The sequence below is a fragment of the Macrobrachium nipponense genome, chromosome 2 (genome assembly GCF_015104395.2).
Source record: "Macrobrachium nipponense isolate FS-2020 chromosome 2, ASM1510439v2, whole genome shotgun sequence".
NCBI lineage: Eukaryota > Metazoa > Arthropoda > Malacostraca > Decapoda > Palaemonidae > Macrobrachium > Macrobrachium nipponense.
The window spans coordinates 130449088-130474637 of record NC_087201.1 but is presented as its reverse complement, the minus strand read 5'-3'; the positions used below and the strand labels follow the sequence as shown (position 1 = coordinate 130474637).

The window sequence follows — 25550 nt, the reverse complement described above, 5'->3', positions numbered from 1 at the left end:
GAAAGAACAAAGATTCTCTCCACGAAAGCCTACAACACAAAGAAAACCAGGGAATGCTTAAATAGTTTAAATAAAATGTTGGTTTGTGGAACCAAAGATATAGTTTTCTATTTTGAGCAGTGTTATGAAATAATAAAATGAATTTAAGTAGTATGGTTTTCTTGTTACTTGTGTCTATTTGTAGCTTAATAATGAGACTAATACACTAAGACTAGTAGCTGCAGACCTCATGGGGCTACAAACACCAACACCGCCATCATAACCAATCAATAGAAACCAAAACAGCAACCGCCTTGGAAAAGGCGCTTGGAAAAACAAATCATGATGATGAGATCTGACTTGAGTAAACTGAAGGAGATGGCAGTAAAGAGATTAAGAAGCAATAAAACAAGGGAGGAACTGAACAAGAAACACAAAGTAGGAGAATGAATTAAACAACCCAATAAAAGATACAAAATAGAGGCTTAATGCCAAAGCACCTAAGATCCAACAGTACATACACAGGAATAAAGGATACAAACAGAACAAACTATTTGGAACCAACCAGAAAAGCCAACTATGAGAGGAAGACAACCACCAGGAACTTCCTGAAGCCGAACCAAGTAAGAGACTGTGGGAACACATGGGGAGCAATCTGGTATCACAAAACAAATATGCAACATGGCTCGAGGAAGTCAAGGCAGAAGAAATGGGGAGAACAAAACAAAGATCAACCAAGATCACGATAAACACAATCAGACACTGACTACAGAAAATGCCCAACTGTAAAGCTTCAGGTCCCTGCGAAGTCCATGGATACTGGCTCAAAAACTCTAAGGCCCTACACCCATGAATAGGAGAACAACTCCAGCACTGTATCACAAACCCTAGGCGCCTAATGGATGACCATGGGGAGAGCATCCTTGGTACAGAAAGACAAGAACAAGGGAAATATAGCAAGTAATGTAGAAGTTACTAACAGGTATCACAGTGAAAGGCTGCACAACTATATAAAGGATACAAACACCATCCCCCACCAACAGAAAGGGTGCAGGAAGAAGTGTAGGGGCACAAAAGACCAGATCCTGATAGACAAAATAATAATGAGGAACAGTAAGAGAAGGAAAACCAACCTAAGCAAGATATGGACTGACTACAAGAAAACCTTTGACATGATACCACCTAGATAGCTAATAGAATGTCTGAAAATATATGGGGCAGAGGAAAACACCATCAGCTTCCTCAAAAATACAATGTGCAACTAGAATATAACACAAGCTCTGGGATAAGAGTAGCAGAGGTTAACACCAGGAGAGAGATCTTTCAAGGCAACTCGCTGTCCCAAACTACTCTTCGTAGTATCCATGATTCCCATGATAATAGAATGAGAGGATATAAAGCACCAAGAGATGAAGGACACGTTCAAGAAAGAATATATGGAGAGACTTAAGGCAATGCTCAAGTCAAATCTCAATGCCAGAAATATGATGAAAGCCATAAACACATGGACATTACCAGTAATCAGATACAGCGAAGGAGTAGTAGAGTGGACAAGGGCTAAACTCTTCAGCACAGACCAGAAAACTAGGAAACACATGACAATAACACAAAAATAGGATGGAGAGGACTAAATTTGCATAGAGGACTGCGTCATCATTGACAGCAGAACACTGAGGCCATATCTGAAAACCAGTGAAGATGAGTGGTTTAGGAGCGCATGGGAAGGGGGACTGATAAAAGTAGACAAAGATCCAGAAATATACAGACAGGAGAATGACAAACAGACTGGAGGAATGGCACAACAAACCAATGCACGGACAGCACATGAAAAAGACTACTAAAGAACTGTCCAAGGATGAAACATGGCAATGGCTACAAAGGGAAGAACTCAAGAAGGAAAGAGAAGGAATGCTAACAGCAGCTCAAGATCAGGCTCTAAGAACCAGATATGTTCAAAGAATGATAGATGGAAATAACAAACTCACTCATATGCAGGAAGTGCAATATGTAAAATGAGACCATAAACCACATAGCAAGCGATGGTCAGGCACTTGCTCAGAAACAGCACTAAAAGAGACATGATTCAGTAGCAAAAGCACCCTCACCTGGAGCCTGTGCAAGAAACACCAGCTAGCTTATAGTAATATGTGGTACGAACACCAACCTGAGTGAGTGATAGAAAATGGATCAGGCAAAGATCTTTTGGGACTATGGTATCACACTGGATAGGGTGATACATGCCAATAGACCAGAAGTGACGTTGATTGACAAAATCAAGAAGAAAGTATTACTCATTGGTGTCACAATACCATGGGACAACCAAGTAGATAAGAAAGAAAAATAAAAAACTGATAAATATCAAGACCTGAAAACAGAAATGAGGAGGATATGGCATATGCCAATGGAAATTGTACCCATAATCATAGGAACACTAGGCATGATCCAAAGATCATTGAAAAGGAACCTGAAAAACTAGATGCTGAAGTAGCTCCAGGACTCATGCAGAAGAGTGTGCTATTAGAAACAATGCACATAGTGATGAACTCCTAAGAAGGCAGGATGCAACCTGGAACCCCACACACTGCATATATATATAATATATTATATATATAATATATATATATATATATATATATATATATATATAGATATATATATTATATTATATATACGTATATATATATATATATTATTATATATATTATAATATACGTATATATATTCATATTATATATATTATATATATACTATATATATATTATATATATTATATATTATATATATATATATATATATATATATATATATATATATATATATGTCTGTGTGTGTGTATAATACTAATGCTCGGGTGTATATTTTATATAAATAAGGTTTATACTCAGTAAAAATGTTTATGCTAACCAAAATTCTTGAAACTGTTTCAACAACTTCTTCAAGTCAGTAATACTACGCTTTGAAATACAAAGCGTCCTCGCATTCCTCAAGAGAACCACTTCACCCGCAGGAAGTCGACTGGGCAGCAGTCAAAGAAACGTCAGCATAAAAGCGCCGTTGTAGCCCGGATTATTTTGCAGTGACCTGCAGTGTCTATGGCGGGCACAGTTGCACATGCACACGCGATCCAATGGTCGTGCCTTTTGCCGATGCCGTTCTGGAAAAGCGTTATTGTATTAACAAAACCCCCTCTGACTCCCGCTGCCTTTGAGAGAACCTCCCCTGGAGCGCACTGGTCAATTCTGCTGTGTGCATTTTTCATTACTGCGGATACAGCCCTCCTGCTTTCCATAGTTCACAAACAGAATTGCAAATTTTCGGAGGAAAAATAAGAATATGTGAAATACCTGCGTTCCATTCTGTTATTTCTGTCGATTCGTTCAAGATACCGGAATTTTGCGCGAACATTCCAAAAGTTCCACTATAAAATAAATTAAAAAGATTGTTAATTTTCGGAATACCGAGAACTATAAAATGTCAAGTGGCATGAGAACATATTAATAATTATTATTTACCTAAAATACCATTATTGATTTTCAAAAAGGAATAAATGCAGCGTTTACTGTCTGATAGCATTTTTTTCATCTTGCTTTGTAATATAAATGATCAAATTTACCGCCTTACAAAAGCGAAATTAGAAAGCCTACGAAAAAACTGAAAATCTCATCACTAGCACAGTCTCTAATCAGTAAGTAGCAAATGTAAGACAAGCTATCATAAAAATCATAGGGAGCATTGAAGTGCATCAATAAAATAGAATGGTAAGAAACTATTCACTCACTGTAAAAATTTATAGCAATTTATTTCAATTATTTTCCTTACCTACCCGTTTTAAAAATATCTGCTGGAAAAAAAAATCTTACCCACTTAGTTTGACAATACTCTATGGAAATAAAACTTTAAATTTTGACGCATCATTTGCACGTGACAAATTTCTCTAGCGGTTAGCAATGTTCGTAAATGAAGAACTTCCTACCTCAACAACAAAATATTTACTATCACCACTCAAGGCAAACTTCTCCACAAACTTTTCGAGTTGCTAATACCTATATTTAAAATTTAGCTTCAATACTTATAATTATACAACACGGTCCCATGCCACTTGCTTCTGGCAGTGAGAATACGATACAGAATACAAAGTGTTTTTTTTTCTTCTTAGATTAGGTCATATCTATTTCATGTACTCATTACAAAATTCATAATCCGGTACAAAATTGATTTCTAATAGGAAATTTTTGCAAGAGCTTTCAAAGGTTAACATAAAAGTAATGTGTCAAATTTATCTTTATATTAACTACAAGCACACACAAGTGTATGTGTGTGTGTGTTGACGTACTCACACCGACACATTCTCAATTTTTCATAACTTTTTTTTGTTTTTGGTACTACTTTACAAAGTGACTATTTTATGCCATTTCTCTACATTTGGGGATAACACTTATATAAAACCTAAAACCAAATCTTTGTTATTTCTATTCTTATTAAAACAATTTTCCTAAGCACAAACAAAACAGCTGCTGCTACGCCGTGTGTCAAACTTTTAAAAGACAATGAATCTGAAGCGCCCCATGGAGAACCAAATGCGAATAGTCCCTGATGACAAATTTGGGGCGGGATGCTGCTACGAGTTGCTTGCCGTAAGTACAGAGCTGAAGCCAGGTGAATTACAGCCAAAATCAAATGGCTTTTAACAGGATGACCTTATAAAGTGCCAATGGCTAGAAAGAGATAACATTAAGTAAGATCAGAAGAATTTCAGCCAGTTTGACAAAACTCCTACCTCCACTCCGAAATACACTCTCGTCAGAACTGATGAGATTTCTTTCCAGAGACCATAAGTAAACCACAAGCCTTACCCATCTACGCTCAAGAAATTAACTGAATAGCACCAAACGACTTCTGCAATTTGGTACTCTCTTCTAGCAGAGCATCTGACTGTTCAACCCTGCCTCCCTGTAACAGCGATCAAGTGATCTTCACAACCGACAAGTTTTGAAGTTGGCATCATTAGATCCAGTGAACTGATGCCTGAAGCAGATAGAATGCTTCAGAGTCTTTACAAAGCAAGAAACAGAGATGTACCTACATTGAGACAGAGTAAGTTAGAATATCTGTGAGAGATGACTGGATGCCACATTGCCTGGGAAGTCCTATGAAATAAAATGAAAGCTCATTCAATTGTTACTCAAGCCAGAGATCGGGCAATAAGTTAAGAAAGTAGGCTAACATTTTACCACTCCTACCTGTCTCCACATTTTCCACCCTAGCAGTATTTCTAAGACCCCATAAACTACACAAATGAGTAATCTCAACAGATTCACTCTTCTCTTTCATTCACATACAAATCCACACTTCTCTTAATTGAAGATGGGGTCTCAATAATCCCTTTATACATCCCAACCTTAGCTGCTATACACAGTTCAAATGTCTTTCAAATCTTGTACACACATTTTTACCTTCCTGTAACTTACCTCTTATCTTTCTCTGCCATCATCCATTATTTTTACTTCAAAATACGAATTAATAGCTTCCACTTTGCTATCTGTATTAACATTCTTTACTCCAGTTTCCAATTGCCCTCATGACTTTACTTTTGACCATTGTTACTCTATACTTTGTCCACGTAAAGACATTTTTAAACTCTTCTATTACTTCTCTTTACTGTTCCCAATCAGTAATGTATTGTCAAAAAACATCAACCATTACACATTCTACTCACAGGTTATTTTCTTATTTACTATGCATCTATATCAACTGACCTTTCTGTGATCTCATCAACTGGATTCTGTGATCTCATAAACTGGATCAATCATAAAAAGCCCATTTTTCATATCACACTAGTCACTTGCCTCTCTATAAACTACCTTCTGTTCAATAAGATTTAAACAACCAATCTTCTATATCGTATTTTTTTCTAGGATGATGAATACCACATACAGCATTTTCCTGTCACTTTCTAACTTATCTAATAATTGCTTCAAAACCATATCTTTCTTCACACCTCTTCCCTGTCTAAGCCCACATTGCTCTTCCCTTGTCAGTCTTAGTCTTACTTATTCAAAACCCTATATTACACCTACACTGGTATTATGGCCAAATAATTCTCAAGAGAAATTCTATCACTTTGGCTACACTACAGTGGAACAAATGTGCATCCCCGCAGTCACACTAACCACAAAACTGAAGCATTTCCCATTATGCCATCAACTCCTGCTGTCTTTCCATTCTTCAACCTCGTAATTGTACTCCTTATATCCACAAATGTCCCATCCACAAGGATTTTCTATCTTCCACTTTTCCCGGCCAATTTTGTGTCATCTATTTTTGTCTCTCTGCTATCCTCCATGACAAGGAAATCAAAATACTCACTCCATGGACTTAGGACTACATCCATTTCAGACAATGTCTCTCCATATATATCTTGCTAACTGATATCCATTTACTCATTAACCTTTCTGTATTTATTGCCATGAAATACCTCAAATAATCTCGATTTTTCGTTCATTATGCCCATACGCATGTTTAGTTTAACCTTTACAATTTGCTTTGAATAAACTAAAAAGAATGTTACAGTCTTCAGGCATAAAAATGCCCTAGTCTCTTTTACATTTATTAATGACATTATTCCTTACTGTCAAATTCAAGTTTTATTCTGACTTCAAAATATTTGTTCTTACAAAATAGAGTTAATCTTCTAAATATTAATGACACAAAATTCCATAGTACTTGCAAAGATTCCATTAAACTTGTCTTAAATCTAAGATATATGACCGAAGATAATCTAAATCACATTGACCCACTTGCAGTGACATCTAAAAAAAGCACAGCATTGTAATTTTCAGAATTTAAATACAAAAGCTATACTAGATGCTACAAGTGGGAAATCTCCAACGACGATTTTGACGAGTTCATAAATGACCTTACTAACATAATAAGAATACAAAAGCGGCACTTAATCATGCATATTCATACTGTTCAACTTTAATAAGCGCTCTTTTAACTAGGCTACTAGAACGATCTTTACAATGTCTTATATAAAAAAGGAAACGGGTCGCAAATAGAAGCCGAATATTATTGTTGCTCAAAATTTTAATCATTGTAAAATTTTTATTTAAGTAGTACTACAGTTTATGATAACGATATTGGCTGCACGATACTTTCCATATATAAATATACATACTTAATCTAAAAATAAATATCCGTAAGCATCATAAAAGGCCATATACTTTAGCCAGCCCCGCAGACGGCCCCAAAATATCCCAGGTACTCGGTAATGAGGAATAAATTAGTCGGCGTCTTGACTCCTTTCATCACAGGATCAGCGAGCTAATTACCGTCTACAGGCTCCTGGGCTACACCCCCGAAAATCGTTATTTTCCAGCTGTCCCTGCCATATATATATCTTGTTAACCAGCCATCGTACACACTTGCTGGTGTGTGGGGTTCAATCAAAAGCCAGGATATGAATTCCTGAGTAACTACGTATATAGATATATATATATATATATAATATATATATATATATATATATATATAGTAAATATATAAAATATATATATATATATATATAATATATATATATATATATATATATATATAACATATATAACCATATATAATATATATATATATATATATATATATATATATATATATATATATATATATATATATATATCTATTTATATACCTACATATACACAAAAAATATACACAATATACACATATATGTGTGTACGTGTGTGTAAACTATTTACACGAAAGAACAGTATATTTCGATGACTAAGTTCTGTACTCATATCACTGGTAAATGTAGACAATTGGTAATTGACAAGAGTATTTATAGAAATATATAGGAGTGGCAATATAAACACAACTTTGTCACTTACTAACTGCTCCGATTCACAAGTGATCAGGAATATCGAAATTTGTTATTGGCTATAAATGGTTTTCTCTTGTGAATGGTGTTCATATGGGCTTTTCATAACTTTACAGAATACCTAGTTTACTGCAATATACATTCACACACACACACATATATATATATATATATATATATATATATATATATATATATATATGAATGTGTGTGCGTGTGTGTCCGTGTGTGTGTATATATTCAGACAATATCTATTTGTAATGATTAACTATCAATTCCTGCGTAGAAGTTCCAACATCATTCTTCTTATGCTAATCATAACAATAACACATAATACAAAACCGAGAAAGACTTTCCAAATCAGACGATATGACGTCTTGAACTGTGAGATAAAGCCTTGAAAGAATATCCTTGATATAGAACTAAGGCAGATGGTAGCCACCCGGAAATTCGTTGTGGGGGTAAAGGAGTCCTTGTGTCAACGCATCCGAGTTTGGTAAGATGTTGATTGCAGTTGAAGGCTGGCCATGAAGGAGGTCAGTGGTAGTTACCAAACAATCTAGTCTATAATAGTAAAAGAAACTTTGTATCATTCCTAGATAGTGACACCCTACGGGTTTTAACCTTGAGGGGTTGGGGATTACTGTAAAAACGTAAACAAACGACTGTAAATGTCTAAGATAACGACCCCCAAGAAATATTAGTCCAATTTAACGTCAGAGATGTTTAGACGATAATCGTGTATTCGTGAGGCCACTAAACCCTAGCAAACTTATCATATACCTATTTCAGAAAAAAGTGCTAAAAAGTGTCCGAATACTCTCATAATGTCAACATGACATAACAGGTGTCTTGTCGGAAGTTTCTCTAAGGCTTTGGTATTTTAAGACGCTATCAACCTCATCATTCCAATACATGATGGAGACAAAACGACGCCGACTTACTGCGGAGTGAACAGGACAAAAGCAAAGACCAAAATAATGAAGATAGACGGGTCATGTATAGCTAATGGAGTAGGACACATGCACACTCAAGCTGTGACGTCAAGGGAATGGTAAAAGACGATGAAACGTACAGGGCTTTTAGGATGTGCTTTAGAACTACTGTCAGACCAAACAAAAATATAAACAAACAAATGAATTGTTTCGCTAATGCCCGTCGCTAATGCCGAAGAGACAGAACAAACCGGATTATGAATGTCTGTCTAATGTTTTATGCCACAAATGTAATCTGGGAAATTAACATTCATTAAGTATATGTCCACAAACTACTGGCATAAAACTAAATAATCAGAGTTACATCGCTCAATCCTCTCTCTCTCTCTCTCTCTCTCTCTCTCTCTCTCTCTCTCGCCTCCCCTCACTCTCTGACACTTCCAATTAAAGGACCTAACCAACAGTATTTCCTAGCCGTCCTTCCCTTCCGTCAACCCTCGTTAGTCGACCCCTCACTCATCAAGTACCAGTCAATCCTTCAATTTGCCTCTTACTCGACTCTCATTTATACAACTTTTATTCAATCATTCCATTCTCCATTCACGATCCCCTCATCTCTCCGACCCTGAGATTTTTATTCCAAAGTAGGTAAATTATTTCCAGTTAAGCCAGTATGGATCTTCAATCTCAGATTAATTGTTTACTTCAGAAGACCCTTTGCATTAGAATACCCAGTAATTTCATTCGCGTCTTAACTAGAAACCCAAATAAGAATTGCGGATTGCAAGGTGTTCGGGATTTGGTGAAATCTGGATCTCCTATCCTGCTGTAAACAATCCAGGGAGCCTATATGTAACAAAACAGATTTGTTGTTCTCGTGATTATCAGCACCTACCTTAGCACACACATACGTACATACATACAGTAACACACACACACACACACACACACACACACACACACATATATATATATATATATATATATATATATATATGTGTGTGTGTGTGTGTGTGTGTGTGTGTGTATGAGTGTGTAATATTATCATCATTATCATTATATAGTATATATATAGTCAGTCAAATAAATCCAACAGCTACCGCAATGGTAGTAACCTGTATTATCACTGGTTCTCTACGATGTGCCACTGGCTTGGGATACTTAACCGCCGTTTCCCAAGGCAGGGGAACATATAATAGAAGGTTGTGAACTACTTGAAAGAGGAATTACTCCTAAATGGTAGATGGGTCTATCTAATAAGTCCTTTGCAACCGCACTGATACTAAGAGGTGTATAATCTGCTTACCCAAGGGAATGCCAAGTGCAGATTTGTGTACCCCTTTGCGTGAGGGGAATGCCACCTAGTATATGGTAAATGGGACCACTTCACAAGATTTCAACAATTCCATTCTTGTTATACTGTGGGATGCCTGGATACAATAACATTCTCACCGCCAACGGCACAGCAGCTGGACCTCCATACCCAAGCATTTAATCACAATTAACGACAAAAGTAAATGGATTAGGCATTTTGCTGCTGCCGTAGACATGGTAAGAAACATATGATAGCAGATATGTTTATGGAGGAGAAGCGGATGGTTTGCCCTGAGAGAGACAAAGAAGAAATGCACTTCCCATGCAGTGATGAGAATGATATAGGGTGATTGTGTCTGGAGTAGCTGGAAGATGTAGACCTATGAAGGTCAATGGGGATGAGTGCAAAGATGACACAAACTGTATGGTAAAACTACGCGTAGTGGGAGAAAATGTTTTCATGACGAAAGTGAAGTTTGTGATGTAGTTTGTAAGTGCGGGAGTGACAGGTTTGGAGTAAAATTGGGTTGAGAAACGTATGTGCAACGTTTTCGTGTCTATTTAATATCTTTATGAATGAGTTTTGTTGGGAATCCGAAAAACACAGTAGATGTCATGAATCGAGTGTAAAGTGGCTGATGTTCCCAGGTCATACGGTACTGATTAAGGCAGGTAAGAGTAACCAAAGAGATGAATCAAAGGTTAATAAATTTTGGTTAAAAAGAATGAAATAATTGGGGCTATGCTGGAGTGAAGAAAGGGTTAGTGTATAAGAAAGGTTGGATCTATGTTTTCTGAGACAGTTGTAAGAATGGGAGATGATAGTTTGGTAAAAATTATATAATTTAGATGAAGGCAGGCGAAGAAGATCTAGCACGTAACAAATTTGGATTGATGACGGGAGAAAGCTATTAAAGAGACGAGACTTTAACATCCATGAACTGTGTGTGTGTATGTATATGTGTATGTATATGTGTGTGTGTGTGTTAGAGGTAAATGGTGCAATGTTTTGGGGATTCTAAAAGCTGCTAGAAAGCTACTATTAAAGTCAGCAGTTTAACTATGAATACTGCCATGACCGATGTCTTTTCTCAGAGAATCTACCTTTACAAACCACTGCACATCCACATATCTGGATGATTCGAGTACAGTCGAGTCACCATTTATCTTCAGAGTACTTTGAACGTCTCTATCAATCTATCACAATACACAAACGTTTTGAAGAAAAATATAATATTGAATGTGTATATATAGAATCAATCACATTCTATACTCAAGATCTATAAATCTGAAGTCTTTAGGAAATGTCAATTCCAAACTTTCTGACGTAGTTTTGACATGAATAACAGAAGTGGGGGAAAAATGAAAAGGCTATGGTATTCGTTATTTCAATATTAAATCTATTGTACAATATCTCCTATTAATAAACGCTGGCACTTCTGAGAGTACATTCCATATGCAGAAAAATGTGTGTGTATATATATGTATATGTATATATGATATATATATATATATATATATATATATATAATATATATATATTATATATATATATAAAGGTGGAAGCCACGAAGGAAAGTGAAACACTGGAGCACTACGAGATCTTTCTACTCAAAGGTCCTTTACTGAGTAGATCTTTGAGTCGAAAGATCTCGTAGCGCTCCAGTGTTTCACTTTCCTTCGTGGCTTCCACCTTTATTTATATATTCATTACGTTCCAAACTTTCGTGATTCAGTTATACATACATACACACACACACACACACACACACACACACATATATATATATATATATATATAATATATATATATATATATATTATATATATATATATATATATATATATATATATATATATATATATATATATATATATATATTAACACATCTCAACTCGATTTCATCACAAATTATTTTACACATATACCTTTGCCACTTTTAAAATATGAAGAAATCGAGAGGTTAAGAGAATATTTAAAAATGGGGGGGATATGTTTCAGCCCTCAAGTGAGTAAAACTCGAATTCAAGATGTCTGAAACAACAAACATGCAGCATTACCGACCGCCCTTGCCTCGGCATCTAAAATTATTCTCTCTCCCTGCCGGAAGCCTGTTTCATGTGTCGGTTTCAAACCTTCTTTCATAGGAGACATTGTAAGTCACCTTTTTAAATGTTGTAAATGAATGTTAATGTAACTAAAAATTTACTGCCAGTTACTTCAACATTCATAATAATACATCACGCGAAAAGTGTTCTACAATGCCATCGGTTATTAAGGCTACTCCTCCCATATGATGAGAGGGGTGTCTAAAGAACTACCATCTCACGAGGCACAGTTCAGTTGCGTTATACAAACTGGTAAGTTGTGTCACCAGTCAGTTCCCTCTTTCTATATATGAACTAATTCAAAATGGCAATAATGTGCACATCTTAACTAAACCAGAGGACCCAATAAAGAGAGAACAAAGTGAAGAAAATAAAAAAAGGCAGTATTTACTCTCAAGATTCCTTATTTGACATAAATGACATTGCCATAATATTAGATTTTGGCTGAAAGTAACATAATTAAGAGTATAGTACATGGAATTCCTGCTTAGAAAACCACAGTTTGTGTTTGATAGCTTCAGGGATTTGGTGTCGACTTAGAAAAAACAGGTATACTGATTGGCAGATCGTGTGCTATGTTCCCGTTCACTGATTCGCTGTACGTTGGTAATACTGCTATTGGTAATTCTGAATACTTGAAAATATTTTTTACAATTGAAATCATATTATAATACTAGCGTATCTTGAACTATCATCATGCCTGATGTGTCTATACAGAAGGTGGCAATAATATCGGGGGAATCAATGTTTGCTTTACAATTGTTGAAGTCTTATCTAAATCTCAGCAGCATCACAGGATCTTTATCCGACAAAAAAAAAAAAAAAAAAATAAATAAATAAATAAAATAAGTCCAAATTGGTGACTCACTTTTTTATTCAAAAGTTATTTTGTTAAAGACCATCGGACATTTAACACTTTCCCATCTGGCCCAAGTTTTTAAAGGACACATCTTGTAAGGTCCTCAGATCCTGTACATTCACTGTCATCACATGCTCCCTGTTCTGCGGATCTAATCTCTGCGTTCTGTTGAGGCAAAACAAACTCTGATGGCAATACAATAAGACTAAATAATCCCAAGTGCATATCTGTAGAACAGTTTTCCTGGCAAGGCAATGATATGCTATTTCTTATACTTGTCAGTACTACTTATAGGATGAACTATGCACACTGTTCATGGTTCCCGTTTATGTTTATGGATAAAATAAAATATACTAGTTTTTTTTTGTGAAATTTAACCAGGGAAAAATTCTGTGACTTGAAAGGCTTCTTCGAAATTTAATTCTTAATAACAGAGAAGGAAATATCCACAAATTGAGTGTTTGAGTTCGAGGGGTTTCTGCTGTCATACCAATTTTTCAAGTGATTCTGGTGTGAAACCAATTTGGGCAGGTATTTCTGGTATTAACCAATTTCATCAGGTGTTTTTGTGTCAAACCAGTTTTGGTAGGGGTTTCTGGTGTCAAACCAAATTTATCAGGTTTTTTATGCCAAACTATTTTTATCAAGCGTTTATGGTGTCAAACTAATCTAATTAAGTTTTTGTTACCAAGCCAATTTTATTAAGTTTTTCCAGTGTCAAACCAATTTTATCAGGTGTTTCTCGTGTCAAACCAATATTATCGGTGTTCCTGGTGTTAACTAAGTTTATCAAGCGTTACTATTGTTAATCAATTTTATCATTGACTTATAACAATCGATACATTTGAATTCTTTTAATATACTCGTATTGGTAATTAGTAAGAATAATTTAATAATATTTTCATTTTACTATCTTCCATTTACATCATAACTATTAGACAGTAAAATCATCAGTATTGAACTATGAATTATAAATTAACATATTAATCTATGCCCACATTCAGTGACACATATAACAAAACTTAAGCTATGTTGATAATTATCAAATAAAACACATAATCCCGCGCGGTAATAAGTAACTTATACTATTTTACCATTAATTGTTTAGCATCTATTATTATTATTATTATTATTATTATGAAAGAGAGAGAGAGAGAGAGAGAGAGAGAGAGAGAGTTATTCACGAGCCTGGCGGAAGTAGGTACAATATTTGTACAAAAATGGAACAGACACAATTGAAATCGATGATGTATTTCTAGTTCAGCAATTCCTATCACCCACCACATTTATCAGGCAGTTCCCTAAATCTATCCATCTCCCCTTCCCCCACCCACCCCTCCACACACAATCTATTCAGCTTCCCCTCTTCCCCCACCACAACTTTCTCCCCTTCATGTGGCAGCGGTTCTTCCCCTCTAAAAGCGAGGAATTCAAGGGGAAACAAGTATGAGCAGCTGCTGACCTCCAAGGACTTTCAGAAGGAGTGGGATAGGAGAGAGGGTCAGAGGGATAAGGGAGGAGGAGGAGGAGGAGGAGGAGGGGAGAGAGAGTGTGTGTGTGTGGGGGGGGGATTTGGTGGGTAGGGACTGCTGCAGCTAGAGGTGTAAATGGTATGTGGGAGGACGTTGTTCAAAAGGGGAAGGGCCAGGGGAGATGGAGGGAGGGGCACCAGAGTGGTTAGATCTGCCAGTGACCGGTATTGGTTAGTGATAGACTGCTGATGTTATTTTATGTGTATCCATATGTATGTATATATGATATATTATATATATACATATATTATATCATACACCACACATATATATACATATATACATATACATATACATATATATATATTATATTTATATACATACATACATATTATACGTCTATGTGTCCAATCACTTTCCTTATAACAGGGACATTAACGTCTTAATAAAACATAAATAATCTCATTATCAAAGGAATTCTTACAGTGTGGTCCCTTTTGCCAGTTGGAGAGAGAGAGAGAGAGAGAGAGAGAGAGAGAGAGAGAGAGAGAGAGTAAATAAGCTTCGTTTCATATTGGGGAAAGGAACCAAAAATTATTATTTTGCGTTTCGTCGTGCACTGCAGTGATAACGAACCTCATCAGTTGTACCGTCAATAACAACTACAAATTGACGTGAAGGTCAGTCCGCATAGATATGTAAGCAAATCGGAAGAAGAAACAATTGCATGACGGAAGATCCTTTTACCAAGTCCTCAAATGAACAGAACGTGTAGTCTCAATATTTCGCCCTATCAATTCGTCTTTAATTTACAGTCAAGTCGGGGCTAACGCTTAAAAGACAACATTCTCACGACGCTTTGGAGCACAGCAACGTGCATCCTCCCTCGCAACTGGAGATTTTTTTATTGCACTTCGCAAAAAGGACCCAAGCAACCAAAACGACTCGAGTCGTTGCCGCGTACAGTTGTCGACCACTTGAATTCAGAGCTGCGTGCAACTTCGCGCTAGAGAAAAGACCAATTTGCTCAGGTCGTATCTCAGCAGGAAGCATGAGGAACAGTGATGCAACTGAATGCGTATGTTTTGTATTTGAATTCGGTAGAGGTAAGTAATAAATTTAAAATGGGCTTCCTCTTAAAGGTCACATCTGGCTCTATACACTGTTACTAATTTCAGAGAACCTATTAACAGATACACAGATATATAGATAGATAGGCAGAATTTACTGACAAGATCATAGTTATACAAATTACGAACTCTTAAAAATGGTCCAACAAAAGGACAACTAATTCACGGTAAACTGTTGAAAACAAAAATTTCTAAAACAAGGACACTTAAATACAAATTCTATAACATTTTCAATATACATTTTTTACAATAACACTTTAAATGCAACTATACATAAAAAACGTACATTCTTATTCTTTTATTGCTAGGATTGAGTTGGTTACTTTGCATAAATAAATATTAGGAACGGTTATATTCATAGCGAATGATTTCATAACAACATTGCAATTTAAAACTACAAAAACGTGCGCCTACTGACTGAGTGCGCCACAGGAAAGCAGCTCCGCTTTTAGACGCCCTAATGGACTTCATATTATCAGCAATATACCTACAAACATTCCTCCATCCGACCCACGGATACATTAAGTGCATGTAAGTAAACAGAACGTCAAGCTCCGGTAAACAATGATATTCCAAAAGAGCAAATATTTCTCAAAATTTCAGCGAATCACAGCTCTGAACCAGGCATGAAATAGAATGAAAACAAGTTTACCGAGACGTCCTTGGTGTCAGTTCTAATCAAGCCTGAATATATATACTACATATTTAGAGCACTAGTTCTTGCCACTTACATAACAAAAAGCTAACTTCCAGAACCATACCATACAGTTGCATATGTAAACAACACAGTAACAACTTATTGCCATGCCGGTCCCAGCCCCCCGGATAAATGGGAGGGTTGGGTGTGGCTCCCGTAACCTGCATCATAAAAAGATACCCCTACGACAGAAACTGATTTGCCACTGGCCAGTGGCGGGAAGATAAAGTAAAGTAAGTAAGTAAGTTACCTACAACAAGGAGATAGCGAGATTGACGACTCCAAGTCAGGATAAAGTGGGTGCTTACAGTCTGTCATACGCCCAGTTTCTGTATTAACAGGAATTGGGAATAACATTTTGTTATTCCAGAAAGCTGGAACAACAAACGTATTCCACGAACTACAAGGAAATAAACTGAATCTATCAAAAGAAATGGCGCGTGCCTCCATTACGCCAGTGGAGAAAAACTGCCATTACTTTTTGACTTTATATTAAATATTAGTATTTATAAATTTAGGCTATTTCCATGTGCTCCGTGGAATGCGTTTGCTATTCCAGCTTTCTGAAATAATGAATTATTATTATTTCCAATTCATGTTAGTACAGGACTCGTAAAAAAAAAAAGAACTTCGGTTTCTAGCATGGGATGCTGAAGTCTGGAGATCCTTTGGAAACTGTCACATTTCAAAGCCTATACTTGGGGACATAATGCTGAAATCGTTAATAACAGAGATCAACCACGAAACTTTCAAACACCGCTTCTGCAAAAAACGATTATTAAACGGCTTCAAGAAGCACATTTAATTTTGTTAGGTTTATCCTTATCATCATATGATTCTCCGGATTTAATGAAGATTCTACCGGGAAAATAAGCTAGATAAAATCGGATGAAAAGCGAATACGTGTATACCTGATATTTGTGATTTGAACCTTTTGGCAAAGTAGGTCACGTGACATGAAAACCTAAAGAGCTCTTCCCGCGAATTTCTAATGAAAATATCTAATCGCTGTTAACCTGTCAATCTAAAAGCAAACTAGGCTGTGATAAACTGCCAATTTTTTATCTATCATGTGACTAAATTTGTAAAGAATATATAACTGTGAAACTATTAGTCCGATTTTATAGATTTTACATTGTATGTATGAATGTAAGTATGTATGTATGTATATATTGTTACTAGGTAACGATATAAATATACATCAACTGCAGTGCAGCTGTCTGTGATATCATTCAATCAGGTGTACTTCAGTGCTGAGGAATCGTTATTACTAAAGCTAACCTATGGCAACTCTGGAGGTAAGAGGTGAGGGGAGGGGGGAGGGGGGGATTCGGTTTCCCCCGGTCGAGCTTTCTTTTTCGAGCAACTTTTTTATGCTGGCTTCTGTTGATCAGTGGTGGGAGTGGAGGCTCCTCTTTCTTCGTACTTAAAAAAGGAGGAATCTTTTATATACATATGAATCTCGAATGGCTGAGAAGCGAAGACTTTTCATTGGTGGTAACCACCACTGAGGTAACAATCAAGTCAGCCCAATGGTTACATCACTGAAAAGTCTCGCTTCCCAACCTTGGTGATGAATCGCTTATCACTTATAAATTCCCTTTTGGGTCGCTGCTACAAGGTTGAGTATATTCGATATTAAAAGACATTTTTAGATGAATGCTCGTGCATGTAAAAAATGTCAGGTGCATGTGACAAATATTAATATATATATACATATATATATATATATATATATATATATATATATATATATATTTGTGTGTATGTGTGTGTGATAGCCTCAGTATGGCACACTGCCAAACTAGAGAGATGGTCTTTGTTCCAGTAAGTGCAAAGAACTGAAGATTTGAGGACTGCTTGAGATATTGCCTAGAATTACTCAGTGCTGGGCTCTAAGATTGTACAGAAATCATACGGATTGAAATACACGTGTAGATATGCGATATGCCTAGCTGGGGGCTGACCGTGCACACTTGAATAAAGAGTTCAGTAGCAAATGTACAGGCGACATTCAACCGAAACGAGTGCCAACGGTGTTATCGTAAATTATTGACATCACCAGTTAATGACATCATCACCACGCTTTGGAGACAATGAGTTAAGAGAGCATTGTCAGCAAAGACAGAGGGAATGACGGCATCCGCATAATTATAGTAATTGCCCCGAGATCAAAGGAATTTTGACCTTTGATAAGACAAAGAGCTTTCTCTTTTCTTAATCTGTGGTTGCCTGAAATACCTCCGAAACTCTCTCTCGAAAAATCTAATGCAAAATATTCTTTGGCCATGTAGGAGTTGGCTTTGATAATGCTGTTATTGTTTGTAATTAAAGCCAGCAACATGTACCGAATTATTCCATATATTTCTGTTCCAAAATTTACATTACAGCTTTAGCTTTATTTCTTTCCTTTACTGATATCTGGTAAACTGCTAAATCTATTGCTAGAGTAATTATGCAAAATTGAGTACGACAAAATTATTAATATTATTATTGTTGTTGCTGTCGCGTCTGTCTCCACCACATTTGCATTCTCTATGTTACAAATACAATAAACTATTTTTGTTTGATAGGATGGGGAAAGTCTCGTAGAACTCTTATGTTACTGAAACTTCCAGTTCAAAAGCATTCATTTTCAATATTTTTTTACGGGTCTAACAAATATTTTTCTTCTCGAAGCATACCACCAAACTATTTAAAACAGCAAAGCACCATATCTCATGAACGCCTTTGTGCTAGATAATTCTCAGAAAACGACTTGTATAAAGATAGTTTTTAACCAATTGCACTTAATTTTTTTAGTTACTCTAAAGTGAAACAGTTGGAATTTACTGTAATATATTTAAAAAGCAAAACTACAATGGAAATGTAAAGTTAATGGGTTCAACTTAATAACACAAAAAATTTTATATCTTAGCAAAAAACATTTTCCATAGTATCGTTCCAGAAATATGTAGTTTATTACTTTTTATGCCAAATGTTGTACATTAAATTGTTTATGAAAACATAAAAACATTTCCATGACTCGCAATATCAACGTTACTTACTGGTATATTTATATTAAAATTTATAGAAATATATATATATTTTTGTACCATGCCAAATTTCAATGAATTAACTATTACAAGCAAACATTTTGTTGTAATTCTTGAGGGCAAGGGATCTCTGTATAATTGTAATTAGAATTACTTTCTTTTATTCTACCGATCGTTTTTTGCATTTAAAACATGGGGCCAAGACCATGTAATATTTTGATCTTCAACTAATATTTTACCTCCATTTATAAGCATTCAAAGGGAACTGATCTTGAACAAGTAACTACAAAATGTACATACTGAACTTGATAAACATGAAATTTCTAGCTGCACAGCTACATTTTGTAATTTATTTAAACAAGCTTCAAATGTATAAAGGTCTAACCATATGATTTAACAAATAATAAAGGAAAAACGATATTTGAGGAGTAACTCAAATTGATCATTTTTTCGTTTCCCGTCAATGCATCGAACTTTTTTTTTTTTTTTTTTTTTTTTTTGCTTCCCGTCAATGTATTGAACTTTTTTTCGTTTTCTGTCAATGCATCGAACGTTTTTTCGTTTTAACTTTTTTTCGTCATCCGTCAATGCATCGAACTTTTTTTCGGTTTCCGTCAATGCATCGAACTATTTTTCGCTTTCTGATAATGGATCGAACTATTTTTCACCTCCCGTCAACGCATCGAACCTTTATTTTTTGCTTCACGTCAATGCATCTAACTTTTTTTCGCTTCCCGTCAATGCATCGAACTTAAGACATTGACTGCAGTTTTGCCAACCGTATTCAGTAATTTATCAAACCGTAACCGTATTCAGCACCCAGAACAATTAGACAAATAAATCAATGCAACAATCTGCATATGCTAGAATAAGCTTAAATTTGTTCTACTGGATATATGTAGTTATGTTTAATAAATTAAACTAAGAGAAAAGATGCGGGAACTTAAATTTCGGAACTAATGGTTTCAATATTCAAGCACTTAATCAAGTAAGCGTTAGCGTGGTCACAATCAGCGGCAGCAATTTCAGGTGTGAAAAAGAGGATTGAAGCACTCCACGGCTGCCCTTTGAACCACCTCCGGTGTTAATTAAGATTTCTGCCAATTTTGTATACTGCAATTGTAGTGTATGTAACTGTCTGCCAATTTTGTATACTGCAATTGTAGTGTATGTAGCTGTCTGTGACATCTTTCAATCACTGCTTCAGAGTTTGGCCAACCTTTTGACAGGGCGCCATCTTGCTCCTGTCCTGTTAAGCCGCGCTCACTCACCTGAGCGATGCCTCAGCTTTTCTCTCCCTTTCTCTCTCCCGTCATATGCTGCTGATCGTTAACTGAAGGTTTCTATCAAACATTAGGATGTTTGTCAAAACACTCATGATAGTTTGTAACTTTATTACAGTTTTAATTTTAAAATACGTATTATGAAATATTATACAAGGTTTCAAAATTCACTGTTTACCCATATTCATTATAGCTTTTCCCATCATCATACTCTTACTCCCTAATTCACTGCCTTTTGATTTTAACGATCAAGCTTTACGAATATTCTCTTGTTTTTTTAGCATAAATATGTAATCTTAAAGTGAAGAAAAACTTCAGGAGTCTACCCTTAATGTCATGGCAAGAAGGAAAGGTTGTATTTTTTGCCTGGGTGTTTGCCAAACGCACTAGTCGTCCTAATAAATTGCTCTTGTTTCCAAAACTCTTTTCATTTGCCCGAAAAATATTTTCTGCATTCTGAAATAAACTGAAGCAGGCATCTGTGCTATAAATTAGGCAGTTTTTTCTATATTCTTTTGATTGAGTCAACCTTTGAGAAGGATCTGTCTGTGTTGACTGGTTGCTCTTTATTGTTTGAAGACAAAACGTGCAATGATTATTTGACTTTTTAACTTTTTTTATGCAGTAACTAGCAATATAATGGAGACTGCTCAGTTCTGCTTGATTCATCAAATTGTCACTTGAGAATTGGTCAAAATCATGTTCCTCAGTTTCATTTTCAGCATCACCATTTGTTTCAACATTGGGCTTATTAAGAAAGAAAGCTAGAAACTTGCGGTCATCTGCGTTATAATTACTTGCAATTGAGCATTTCAGAAATTGTGCAATTGATATCAATATCAGAGACTGTCGAAATTCTAAGGCAGTTGGCACTGGGTTTTCAGTCTTATGGAGCTAAAAAAGTTTTCTAGACAATCTTGAGTGAATCTGGATGTCAGTAAAAATTTTTGACCTTTAGCCTTTGGAGATTAAGAAGGGAAGTGGTAGACAATATCACTCCAGTTTGAACTGGCTTCCACTGTGCATTAAATCCAATACGTATTTCAAGAAATGTCTACTTGACATTAAATCAACCAATTATTTATCAAACCAATGAACCAGGCTGTTGTAAGCAAGTCTTTACTGTATTCTTCGCGTTCAACCAAGTAATGAAGTCCTGCTTTTACCGAATTGCTAACGAAATTTAAAGCACCTGATAATTTCATTTTCTCGATATGTGATGGATTTACATGAGTTTCAGAGAGTTTTGGCGCAAGCTTCAGATCTCTACCTTCCTGAAAAGATATCAAACTTTTGACATGTTCAGCTGTCACCTCCTTTGATGGCAAATCAAACTGTTTTACCCTGTCGTCACTCAAATGAATAATGATATTGCCGTTCACTAGACATGACCACAAGTTCTTTATGATATTTGGTACATCGTGGATGAAGTAAAGAAATTGTTCTTTGCTAATAGGATGAGCGGTCCCATTAACTATGCTAGTTTCTGGAACAGATAATACCAAAACTCTAGAAGGGCCCGATTTGCACTCCTCATGTCTGATGTGATGGCACTAACATGCAATCCAGTGGCATGGGTCCGCTTCAAAATATCCAAAACCAAAGGTTTTAAAGTTTCTCCCTTGACGCTATTTCCTGTTTCTTCTCTTGTGCCTTTTTATATTTCTTTCGGAGATTTTGTATCGTCCTCATTAGTGCTGCTTCTCATAACTCTCCAACAGGATTGGTAGAATCGCTACGGGTAGCATCAGTACTATTGCCAGAATTGTCACGGGGATTTTGATTTTGTGAACAGCAGATAACTTAAGGCGTTTAAGGTCATGAGCTCTTCCCGATTCGTACTGATCATCCTCAAAATGATCCTAAAGATAAAATAAATCATTGTTAACTACAGGCCTGAATATCAGCAATGAAAATATGTTATTTAGTCATATGCTATATTACTACCAGTAAAAATGCAAATGTTGCACATATGAAAAGTAAAGAGGAAAAATCTTGAACTTTCCGAACATAAATAAGATCTGTCATGGGCTTTTCAATTTTCTCGTTTCACTCTAATCTCCCATTGCCGTCGTCTCTCTGGGTTTCTAGGGAATCTGTGCATCCTTTTACCCTGTCCATTCTGCAAGGAACAGCCTAGTGCTACACAGCCAACCATTGGAGTAAAGTATGTAATTTACCGAAAATTAATGAAACGTTTCCCCGTGTGCGACGTGCTTGTGGCGTGACGGTTCTGACTGTGTCAGGGCAGTTGGACAGAGGGAAGATGACCTTGAATAAGTGGTTCCGACCATGGCCAAACTCTCTCTATCTATGGCTCTTGGAGGGGTAGGTGCTTTTAATTGTGATGTGTGACAAGGCAACTTTTCGATTGGCAGATATGGCAAAGACATTCTCCTTAATGATTTTCTTTACATCTTCGTGCCCTTGTGATGGTTTCAATGTATAGTCCCTTTGTGAATAACTGTATTGGTAGCTCTTCCTCTGGATCTTTGAGTGGTTGACTCCTTGGACCATTATCCTTAATTTTGTTTCTCTCTAAGTTTCTTTGTTGGTGAAGTCATTACTGATTAAACACTTTGGATACCCTTCGACATCTACTGTGAGGCATTTGCACTTAAAAAAAAAAAAAAGTCCTCCAGATACTATGAAGAAGACTGCAAACCTTGTGTAAACTTCAAATGCCAGAAGGAATGATGCATTCTTTCTTAATCTATAATTATTACCAGACGGCGCACCTAGGAAGCCTTGACCACCACCAACTACATCTGGTTGAGGGCTTATATATACAAAGTCTAATTCGTTAGTAAATACAGAGAAGAAATGCTCAATATATCATGCTTATTAGAGCAACGAATGTATATTTTCGATCCTTTTTTAATCGAACATTGCTTTCGGTACTGTCTCTTTAGTCTCTTTATGCAAATAATAATAATAATAACAATAATTCTTTGAGCTGTTTCAAATACAATTTGCAAATAAAAACATCCTACATCGCAACCAGGATCCTGATCGCAACTAATGTGTGACAACTGGAACCGCCCCGACTTAAGCTAACCTTAAACCCGCTCTCCCGCTATATAAACTCGTACTTGCACATCTTTGTTTTCTATTCATTCTGTCCGTTGATGGCGGCCTGTGCACTCGTCGAAACGTAAACGTTAGTATTTTTCCATGTCCTTTCTTTAGAAATTTGTTATATCTGCCGGCTGACTAAAGTATCCGAAAGATAGCGAAGACTTGGTGTGTGTGTATATATATATATATATATATATTATTTATATTATATATATATATATATAGATATATATATTATATATATATATATATATAATAGATATTATATATATATCTATATATGACTGGTAAAAATGTTCTGTAACAACAGAATTCCATCTAATAAAAGGAGCCCATAAAAACACCAAAATATAGAGAGAAAAGTACTATATTTCAGAGACTGCTGTCTCCCTCTTCAGGTATATGAATGAGAAAAGTTTACAGAAAAGGTGGTATTTATCCCAAGAGGTCCATCCACAGGCAAGCCAATTTAGGTCACCACCGCTGATAATCTTCCTTTAATCTTCTTAAGTGTTGGTTGAATGAAAACCCTGTCGATCGTATCTGAAATCCATGCTCCTTTTGAGATGTTCATTACCTGCCTCTCTTTTATTAAGGCCGATTCCATCATTTGACTCTTGTACCGGCAGTTACTGCTGTAAATTACACGTGACAAATTCCAGTTTATTCTATGGTTATGTTCATTTATATGGTTGTAAATAGCCGAGTTCTGTTGTCCATACCTAACTGACCGTTTGTGTTGTATTAATCTCTGGGGAAGTGATTTACCTGTAAATCCGATGTAAGATTGGTCACAGTCCTGGCATGGGATTTCGTAAACCCCAGTTTCCTTGGGAGATGTCTTTTGTTGGACGTTAATCAGGGATTTGGTTAAGGTGTTTGGGTAAGTAAATGCAAAAGGGTTAGATTTTCCGAGGGTGTGGGTTACTCTCTTAATCGTGTCCAGGTGAGGAATTTTTATTTTATTGTTGGGTGTATCTCAGGTCTTGTCTTTAGGGGGTCAGTAGAAAATTATTATTATTATTATTATTATTATTATTATTATTATTATTATTATTATTATTATTATTATTATTATCATCATCATTGTTGTTGTTGTTGTTGTTGTTGTAATCTTTCATGTATAAGTTCATTTAAAAAATAAAAGCTAATAATGATTAGTATATTCTCCTTCTATGAGCTTTTGGAAATATACTTTGAATTTGCTGCTAAAAGGAAAAAAAATGATCACTAAAAAAAAAAAAAAAAACTTAAAAGCTAATGCTGTTGAATCGGCGCTCACATTCCACATAAAAAGTGTTAGCTAATATTTAGCATTATTTGCAGTGACACGAATTCGTACTAAAAGAAATATCAATAGATAATCAATTTCAATGTATGAAACACAAGGACACTATGAGTGATCTTTTTAAGCATATGTATGCTAATCTTCTTTAGACTGCATGGACAACAGACATATATTGATTGAAGATGCATTAGAAAATCATACTGAAAGCGAACAATGAGCAACTGAATAATGCAAACTTGTTTTACCCATATGACATGCATCATTGTGAAATCATGATGCATTACCTAATACGTCTCTAAGCACTTAGACAAATTACTAGAATAATGATAAATGGACATGCACTGCATGCCAGATATAAAAGTGAAATCTGGCACACATTTAGGAACGGACTTACGTGTACACTGGCTAGTGCTTTCCGTGAGAGAGAGAGAGAGAGAGAGAGAGAGAGAGAGAGAAGAGAGAAATAAGCCACCCGTCATCACCTATAGGAGATGT

At 35.8% G+C, this 25550-nt stretch overlaps 1 protein-coding gene across 1 annotated transcript in view; it reads right to left on the bottom strand.

The window, feature by feature from the left end:
* Positions 1-25550, bottom strand: part of LOC135221314 (uncharacterized) — a 77840-nt gene that overhangs the window by 2405 nt on the left and 49885 nt on the right. The gene's annotated exons all lie outside the window — the stretch shown is intronic.